General features: G+C 40.8%; 1 protein-coding gene across 4 annotated transcripts in view; it reads left to right on the top strand.

Moving 5' to 3' along the window:
• atrnl1a (attractin-like 1a) overlaps nt 1-8,542 on the top strand; it is a 286,426-nt gene that overhangs the window by 46,660 nt on the left and 231,224 nt on the right. The gene's annotated exons all lie outside the window — the stretch shown is intronic.

The raw sequence follows: 8,542 nt of genomic DNA, 5'->3' as shown, positions 1-8,542 counted from the left end.
CAGCTTACTGAAAAGGCACCCATTTGCCATACCAAGTCTGATAGCCGTTTGAATTTAGTTGGGTGTCTTGTGTTACTCAAGCTTAGTAGCTGAAGTGGGAGAAACCTGGAATGCGCAGTTGTGGCACGACTGAATGCCTAGCATTTCTTAGACGTGTGCATCAGAGACACTGAGAGGATCCAGTGTATGTGCTCAGCATCTCTGTAATTAGATCAGTAGTGGTGCCCTGGTGGTAGACCTCCCACGGTAGAGACCCTTCCTGAGGGTGCATACTTCTCATCTCCCATTACAACCACTTTCCTGTCCTGTCACAGTCCAGAGACATACTAACTCTCAGGCCTACCCTACCCTACACATGGGTGAGAGGCTGATAATGTAACCATAGATGTAACTGGAGATAAGGCCTCAGCGTGGTTTCTCCACCTGCTGGAGGACTGTGCTGGAGTGTGAAGACGACCTTTGCCTTGCACAGTAAACTAGAGCTTGCTCTCTGGCAGTCTATTTGGGGAGTTGTAAATGAGCTTTATGAGGGATGTGTGGCGTATTGCTTCATATTTTAAATTGCTGCGCAGTGTGTAGCCGCGTGACATTACAGTCCACTCACTGTAAAATGTCATACATCCGAAGTAGAATTCGGATGGTTTTCCAGACGTACGAACATGAACTAATGTTACCACAGGGTGTCTTTATGACTGATTTTCATGGGGTCAGAAATATCTACCGAAGATATACAGTAGCATGCAGTCGTTTGGTCTCTCCTCTTTAAACCTTCTGTTAAACTGAGTAAATCTAGCTAAGACATAAATTAAAGATAAAACATCCCCTTCAACATTATAAGCAAGACTAGTGTATTATTTTAGTTGTTACAATGTTAGAATCTGGAAAAGAGCGGAGCACCATACAAACGTTTGGACACTCCCAGAGATTTGAGCTCTTGGATAACTTTTGGCAAGGTCTCAGACCTTAATTGGCTTTTAAACACTATATATAGAAGTCGAATGCGTTTTGGAGTCCCTTAGACTGCTGATTTCATTTAATGTAAAGAACACTTCTCCAACTGTTAAGCGCTGGGGTTGTGTTGCAGCCAGTGGCAAACATCAAACCTGAAAAAAGTGAAGCTTCTACTCCAGCATAATGATCCTAAACACATCAAAATTCACAATGAACTACCTGAAAAGGTGCAGATTGAAAGTTTTGCCATGTCCTAAACATCATTTGTAAATCTTTGGATAGATTTCAAAAGAGCAGAGAAGCAAGATGATACAGCAGTTTCACAGAGCTAGAAGCCTTTGCAAAGAAGACTGGGTGAAAATCCTTCTCGATATTCAATTACATCCCTACTGCTCTTTCACCCAGGGCTACTTGAGTTCTTAATGAATTATGGCGTGGCACTGGGTAAAGGGACGTGGCCACTGTGACCCAGTAGGTTACATACGTTTATTTTGCACAAATCTTCACCACACCCAAATAAAAAAAAAAAAACCTCAAAAGAACATAACAGCCCAAGCAGGGCTCTAATGGTCTAACCCTAACTGCATAGGAAGCACTGTTGTGTACAAGATGAACGTCCTGGAAAGTAATACTGAACATATTTTGATTTTGATCATCACTGAAAACCATCCCTAATTAGTGCATCAGTGGATGTGGTCTATTCATTTGGAACACTGTCATTTTGTCAGATGTTCATTCTTAAGTTCTGTTTTTGATATCACCCCCAGTTCAGTCCTCAGCGCTTACTCTGAACAAAGTGCACTTGTGAGTATCTTTGTGAGTTGTCTTTGGCGGGTTAGTGTGAGTTTTTGGAGCGTAAGACTTTATGGGGATTATTAGTGTGTGATTTAGCGCTCGGCTTTCATTCCTGACAGTAATATTTAGCCATCATTAAGGCCTCATAAAAAGCAGCAGAATGCCAGTCAGCCAGATGGAGTCTGCTCTTTTATAAATATCTGTTTGAAGTACAATGCGTCTCTGCTAGAGTGCCCAGGATGAAGTTAGTTGCAGATTAGTGAGGAAGTGGAACAAAGAGATGACAGGACACAGAGGAATTGCAAAGGGACATGTCACAACCGGTGGACTCTATTAAGATAAAAAAAAAATTGGCTTAATTGGGTGTGCTTATGGACAGGGTGTTCACATGAAGTTACACAAGCTGATAATGGACAAACTCTGGGCCTGCTTGGGTTTTTCAGTGATTGTTTTCAGACTGGGTATTAAAGATTATGTGCCTGCACTACATCTAAAATAAATGTAAATTATATGTACTTTTTAAAACATTGGGTTAGTTTATTTATTTATTTATATAATTTTTTTCTGTCGCTAATCCAACTTCCCCAGACATCCAATGCGCTCAGAGGAAAGTGCCAGGTACTCAGCTCTGAAGCATTAGCTAGCAGATGCTCATGCCGGCCAACATCACAGTGAAGTGACTTGGGGAGAGAGAGAAAACCATCTACCCACCCAGAGAGAGCAAATTCTGTTTACTAGTCAACCATCACCAATATTCAGTTATGTCACTCAGTTGTATTTCACAATGCTGTTATTTCTGACCATATTTTAATATCCAAGCTCTCCTATTGGCTTATTAAGGGAGGCAGGGAGGTATTTAGAGGACTGGGTTATTGATCCCAGGGTTGTGGGTTCAGTACCCTCTTAGCTGCCTCTGTTGGGCCCTTGAGCAAGGCACTTCACCCTCTTTTGGTCCAGGAGCGCCTTACCGTGGCTGACCCCGTGCTTGGAGTCTTTTAGGGGCAACAGTGGCATAAAAGTTAAAGAAGTAGCCTAGGGATCAGAATGTTGGTCCAACAGTGTTTTCTCCTCCCTGAACATTCATAGCTGAGCAAGGCACCTAAAGTGGCTACCCACTCAAAATAACTGATATCCTGAAGTCAATAACTGAAGTCCAGATATTGATTGAGTATTGAGGTCAAATGGTGCAACGTTTTGATGTCCTTTATGTCGTTTTTGTAAAGTGAGCATTTCCTCCACCATAAACCTCACTGCCAAGTTTAATTGTTCACATATTCTTGTTGTGGTTGAGTGTACCCGTCTGGACTGATTCCACATGTTCTGGTTCCAGTTTGATTTGAGTGTTTATGTTCTGCTGGACTGTCTGCTGGCCCTGTGCGCTGTGGCCACTCTGCCTGATTGCATGGTTGCAATCTAGCTGGGCAACTCTGTCTGGCATGGCAACAGCCTCCTGCTCAGAAGTCCCACGACACATCTATCTCCACCGCTAGACCACTGGCCTGAAGTCCACTCCACTTAGTCAATTCATTAAAGCAGCAAATTAAGCCACTTATTAATCAACAAGAGTGAGACTTCCTGGAAATGCTTCTGTATCGATGATGGAACATCTGTGCTTTTCGTTTGGTTCAGATGGAAACCTAAATAGAGACGCAGCTCAGGTTCAATACAGTGTGGAAAATAGTGTAAACAAATTGTCTTGAAGTTGTGGTGGTGATGGCAAGGGATTTTTATTTTAAGATGAACACTGAAATTTCTCCCCAGGATATTCAGGGATATTCGGTATATTCAATTCCCACCCAGTAGCTTGGATTGTTCCTTCACATGATGCTCCCAACTTCTTCAAAATCACAGGAAGCAAACCAACCACTTCTTTTCAAACAACGTCATTGGACAGCGTAACACGCTTGGAGTACCACATGTGCCTGTTATATTACTTCAGCTAGCATGGTGTAGAGTAATTTGGAGAGGACGAGCCAACTGACCAACCCAGACAAAGCATGTCCATGCTCTCAGGGACTCCCAGCCAGAGATGGCTCTGGCATCACCAGGGAACAACCCCCCGATTACTGGACCAACGCATAGGGCCTATTCACACCACGTCTGATTTTTATAGAATTCACAAGCTGAAAATGAAGATACTTAGATTAATTACGTCTTTCACGTCGAACATTCAACACTGAAGAACTGCATTGATGTGGAAATCTTTTAATTGGAGCCTGCACTGTACGGATGTGTTCAAATAAGGCTGACCAATCACAGCTCCAAACAAATGAGCATCAAGATACTGACAGAACTGCTGGTCTTGGTTTAGCAGAGCACAAAACTAACCATAAAACTGAGTAAAATAAAAAAATAAGAGGTTAAGGAAGACTTTGTGAGTTTGGACCAAGCCATCTTCGTTTGTTTATATCTGACGAGACTGTAAAGGGTGGGAAGGGTATTTGACTGGGAACTTTGGACTTATGCTTTGTGGTAAAAGGTCACACCCCTGTCTGAGAAGTAGATAAGGGAGGTGATAGATAAACAAGGTACTGATGGATTTTCTAAGACGCTAGCTTAGGAGGAGGAGGAGGATGGTTCAGGCATGTTCCTTCTCTAACAATTCAGTTATTTCATGGTCTATATATGGTAGATCAGAGCTCTAAGGCTAGGCAGTGACGACAAACATTACTGGGACTGTAAATAGCCGGCTTAGAGTTTGTCTAGGTGCATCCTAGTCTTGTTTGTACCAACAATTCAATTCCTTTCAGGCTTGCTTTAAAACGTCTGGTCTAGAACTGCGGTGGGCTCTGCCGACTAATGCATCTCGGGAGCAGAAATAAAGGAACAGTGGAAATTTATTAGAGCTAGCCCCGAAAAAGTTTCTTAGGTAATTCAGAGAGTTTAGACAATAAAGTATTTCAGACCTGGTGTGAAGGTCCCACTACATAAAAAAACTGCATCTGCTTTTTTGTCCAAAAAAATCAAATAGGCCTTTAGCCGGCTGCGCCACTCGGGATCCTTCATGCCTTGATTTGGTTGATTTGATTGAAACGTGTCAGTGGGTCGTACACATAAATAAAATATGTTACATCAGCACAGTTGTTGCCAAATGAAGCAAACCGAAAGACCGCAGTTGTGTAAGCTATTTTATTCATGCGCAACCCATTGACCCATTTGAATCATGGAATTTCAGAGCTTGGGAAATTAACATGAACTCTTTCTAAACTCAGTTTATTCGAGTTGTACTTTCTTCGTTCGGTGTGTTAAAGGCTTGTTTTGCTGTTACATTTAGTTTGTTAATTAGACCCACCTGTGGCACAGGCCCTTCTTTTTCTTATCATCCTTTCACCTCTCTTTCATTTAGCTGAAGAGCATGCTGAGAGCCTGCATCTCCGTGCTGATTTGTTTTTGTTTAGTTTTTTGTTTTTTCCTTTGCCTGTGCCAGCCTTGGAGGGGGATGGCGATATTAGTTATTGGGTTTTTATTTCTTTCTTTATTTATTTTTAGATTAAATTCAGGCGACACAGAAAGCAGTTTTCATTTGTGTTTAATGCCCCTCAACCTCCACTTCCCCCACCACTCTCATACTTCTAATTAGATTCAGGGAAAATGAACTCTAATTAAAATTGTAGCGCTCTCCCTAAAACGTGCTACCCTAGCGCGGTGGCGTCTTTACCGCATAGACGCAGTGGTTTTATGTTAGTGCCAGACTGGGGAACATGGAGTGCCCCAATACAGAAACACATTTCATTAAGCCTGCGATTAAATTGATTCTTGATTTCCCTTCTCTTTCGGAGTCGTCACTCTGCTTGTCTCTTGTTATTGTCTGCTTATTTTGTTGTGCTTTCTCGCTGTCGTTGTGCATTTATCGATAGGAGTTGAGCCAATATCCTGATAGGAAATTAAATGTAGGCAGTGCTGGTGATGACTATCAGGTGGGGTGTTGCCGGTGAAGAATCAGGCCCGGTGTTGTCAGTTTTTATCCACGTTATTTAGGACATTGCACTGTCGTGCTCATGGTTTTGAATTGGTGTAGTCTAAAGCTGCAGCAGGGCTTGTTTCCTACTTGGCCTAAATAACCCGGGGTGGATGAGAAGAATTACTCCATTGTCATGACCTTGAATCCCAGAGTATCCAAGTAAAAACTAAAAGTTGATGCAATATTGAATAAAATGAATCTCTGCTTTACTGACTCTGTGGTGTAGCAGAGATGCTAGGCTACTAGTGTCCACTGTTGCCAAAAGTCTGGTAGCTTTTGTTGCTTTACATTGCCAGAAGCCACTTACTTTGGCAGGACAGTTTTATTTATACAAACTAATCGCCCAATCACAGACAGTTATTTGTGTGTGATGAGTGGATTAATTAGTAGTTTGTAGTAGTTACTCTGTAATTAGTCTTAGGACGTGGCTGAAATGGATCCCAACTCCCAACAGGGCACTAATGAGTGTCTGAACTGTAAAGGGGAATTTGAGCATGATTTTGAGGAGTATCGTTACTAAACAACAGACATGAGGCCGATGACATTTGCTTATATAAGCAAGTGATGGTTACGAATTTCAGGTGTTTTCCTGTGTAGTTTGTTAATGGGACACTGATGTAAACATGGCTCAGCCACTCATGTGTCTATGCAACCGGTGCTGATGCCTGATTTTGCTGATGGGTATCTGAATTTACGTGTGTTTCTAGTGCTACATAGTAAGTTAAAAGGTCCCTCCCTAAATAACACTATATAGTGAGGGAGTAGCGAGACATTTTGGTCATGGCCTTAGATTAACTATCTAACAACTAAACATGGTATGATACTGAGAAGTGCTACAGAACCTGTTCTACTTGCTCTATATTACATTTTATAATTATATTTAAAAAGAATGTCTGGCAGTATTTATTAGAATTAATATGATTAAATGCTGAAATTACATTTTCACACTTTTATTCACAGTAAAACTAGGATTTTCTGTTGTTTCTTGACATTTGACAAATTCTATGTGATCTAAAGACAGAATATAATATGATAAAGTTCCTTCAAATGTAGGTCATTGGTCAAAAATGACCTACATGACCTACTTTTATTAACAAATACATTCCTACTATTGATTGATAGTTGAGAATTTCACTTTCAAAAGAATTCCTGGACTCGATGAGTGGAATTTCTCTCATGACATGACCACAACAATCGACTACCCGACTACTACTACTTCAAATTGATGCAAAATAGAAAAAAATGACTCCTGGTGACTTCTGGTTTCTTGTTGATCAACAGGCCAGAAAACAAGGACATGTTTATGTGACTATCAAGCAAAGTGACCAATCATAGACTGAAGACTAACTTCAGGCACTTCACACTGTGGCCTTTGGCACACCCAAATGCAATCGCTCCTTTTCTGCTTTGGGACCCATCTTCCACACATCCAACGAGACTCTCACTGCTCTCTACTAATGAGATGTTTATAGACCCATCATCCTTGTACAACACCATCTGCAGGAGCCTGAAATTACTACCACCTTAAACACGCAAGATGACTCATTTTTTGTTGGAGAGCTTATATTCTGTCTGTCCTGTTCTGTGTTCTGTGGTGTTTATTCCTTATGTTTATATCTCACCACAAAAATATGAATATAATTAATATAATTTGAATATTATATTTTAAGAATTAGGACAATCACTAATGTGGAAGTTGAGTCTTTCTTTTAAGGGACCAGAGATGGCATTTATGTTAAGAGTATTGTAAATTGTTTAGTGATGTAGCTATGAATAGTAAGTTTGTAACTCTGGTTGGGTTACAAAAATGCTCAAATGAAGCTTTACGCAGCCATTTAAAACCTTGTTGTGTTTTACCTAAGAAAGAAACACTGAAAACCCTTTTATGGTGGGTTTTATTGGCTGTTTTGTTTCACCCAACGACTCACAGGAGCAACATAGCATAACATAACATAGTATAGCACAAAATACCATAGCATAGCCTTGTTTCTAACACTGTAGCAGCAATCATTCCCCAATCTTACCTCACTACTCACCTCCTCACTTCCCCAGGTCTGGTTCTCTTGTGCAGCACTTTCCAGTCTAATGTGTGGTTAGCTCTAATCTGAGTGGCCTTAAATAAAATTCAGGGGGTTTGGAAGTGGCCTGTTTTACAGCAGTGTTGTGGTTATGCCAGATTTTCTTTTCAACGAAGAGACAACAGTGTTTGAGGTTCACAGTTTGTCACGTCCATGTAGCAAACTCTCATTATTCAGCCATTCCACGATAAACACAGCTTTCTATTTTAGGGCACCTTTTAAGATGTGAATTAATTTTGTCATTAAGAACTCAGGCTTGGAAAGTATTGTTGGACAGAGCTGCCAGTGAATTTTCTACATATAAATGAAAAATATGTGTTCTGTGTGAAGAGCATGTGGCCTTTCATTGCCGTTTTAATGATGAGACTCAAAGCTAATATCAAGACTTTTAGAGTTATTTAAATTGGGTTAAAATAGGCCCACATAACTTTGCTCAATTTATGTCAGTAGGCCTGCAGACAATTGAGATCAAAGCCAGTGGCAGATGAATAATGACTGTTGAATTTGTAAACGCTGAAGATGACCTGGCAGCATATTTAGGAAGCCTGCTATTAAAAGCATTAACATTAAAAACAGAAAACACACCTCAGCGTCTGCTCACAGACAGTCTGAAAGAAAAAAAAAACAACACGAGTGAATGCAGATTCCAGAAATCACTAAAACAGAGTCGTGGTCTTCTTTGCGTTGACCTTTGCCCGAATTCTGAGCTGAGATGGAGTTCTTGACTCTATGTTTATGTCTGCTTAGTTAAACAGCA

Source organism: Salminus brasiliensis, chromosome 4 (genome assembly GCF_030463535.1).
Source record: "Salminus brasiliensis chromosome 4, fSalBra1.hap2, whole genome shotgun sequence".
Lineage (NCBI taxonomy): Eukaryota > Metazoa > Chordata > Actinopteri > Characiformes > Bryconidae > Salminus > Salminus brasiliensis.
The sequence above is the reverse complement of the archived record's forward strand: the minus strand, read 5'-3'. Positions and strand labels throughout refer to the sequence as shown.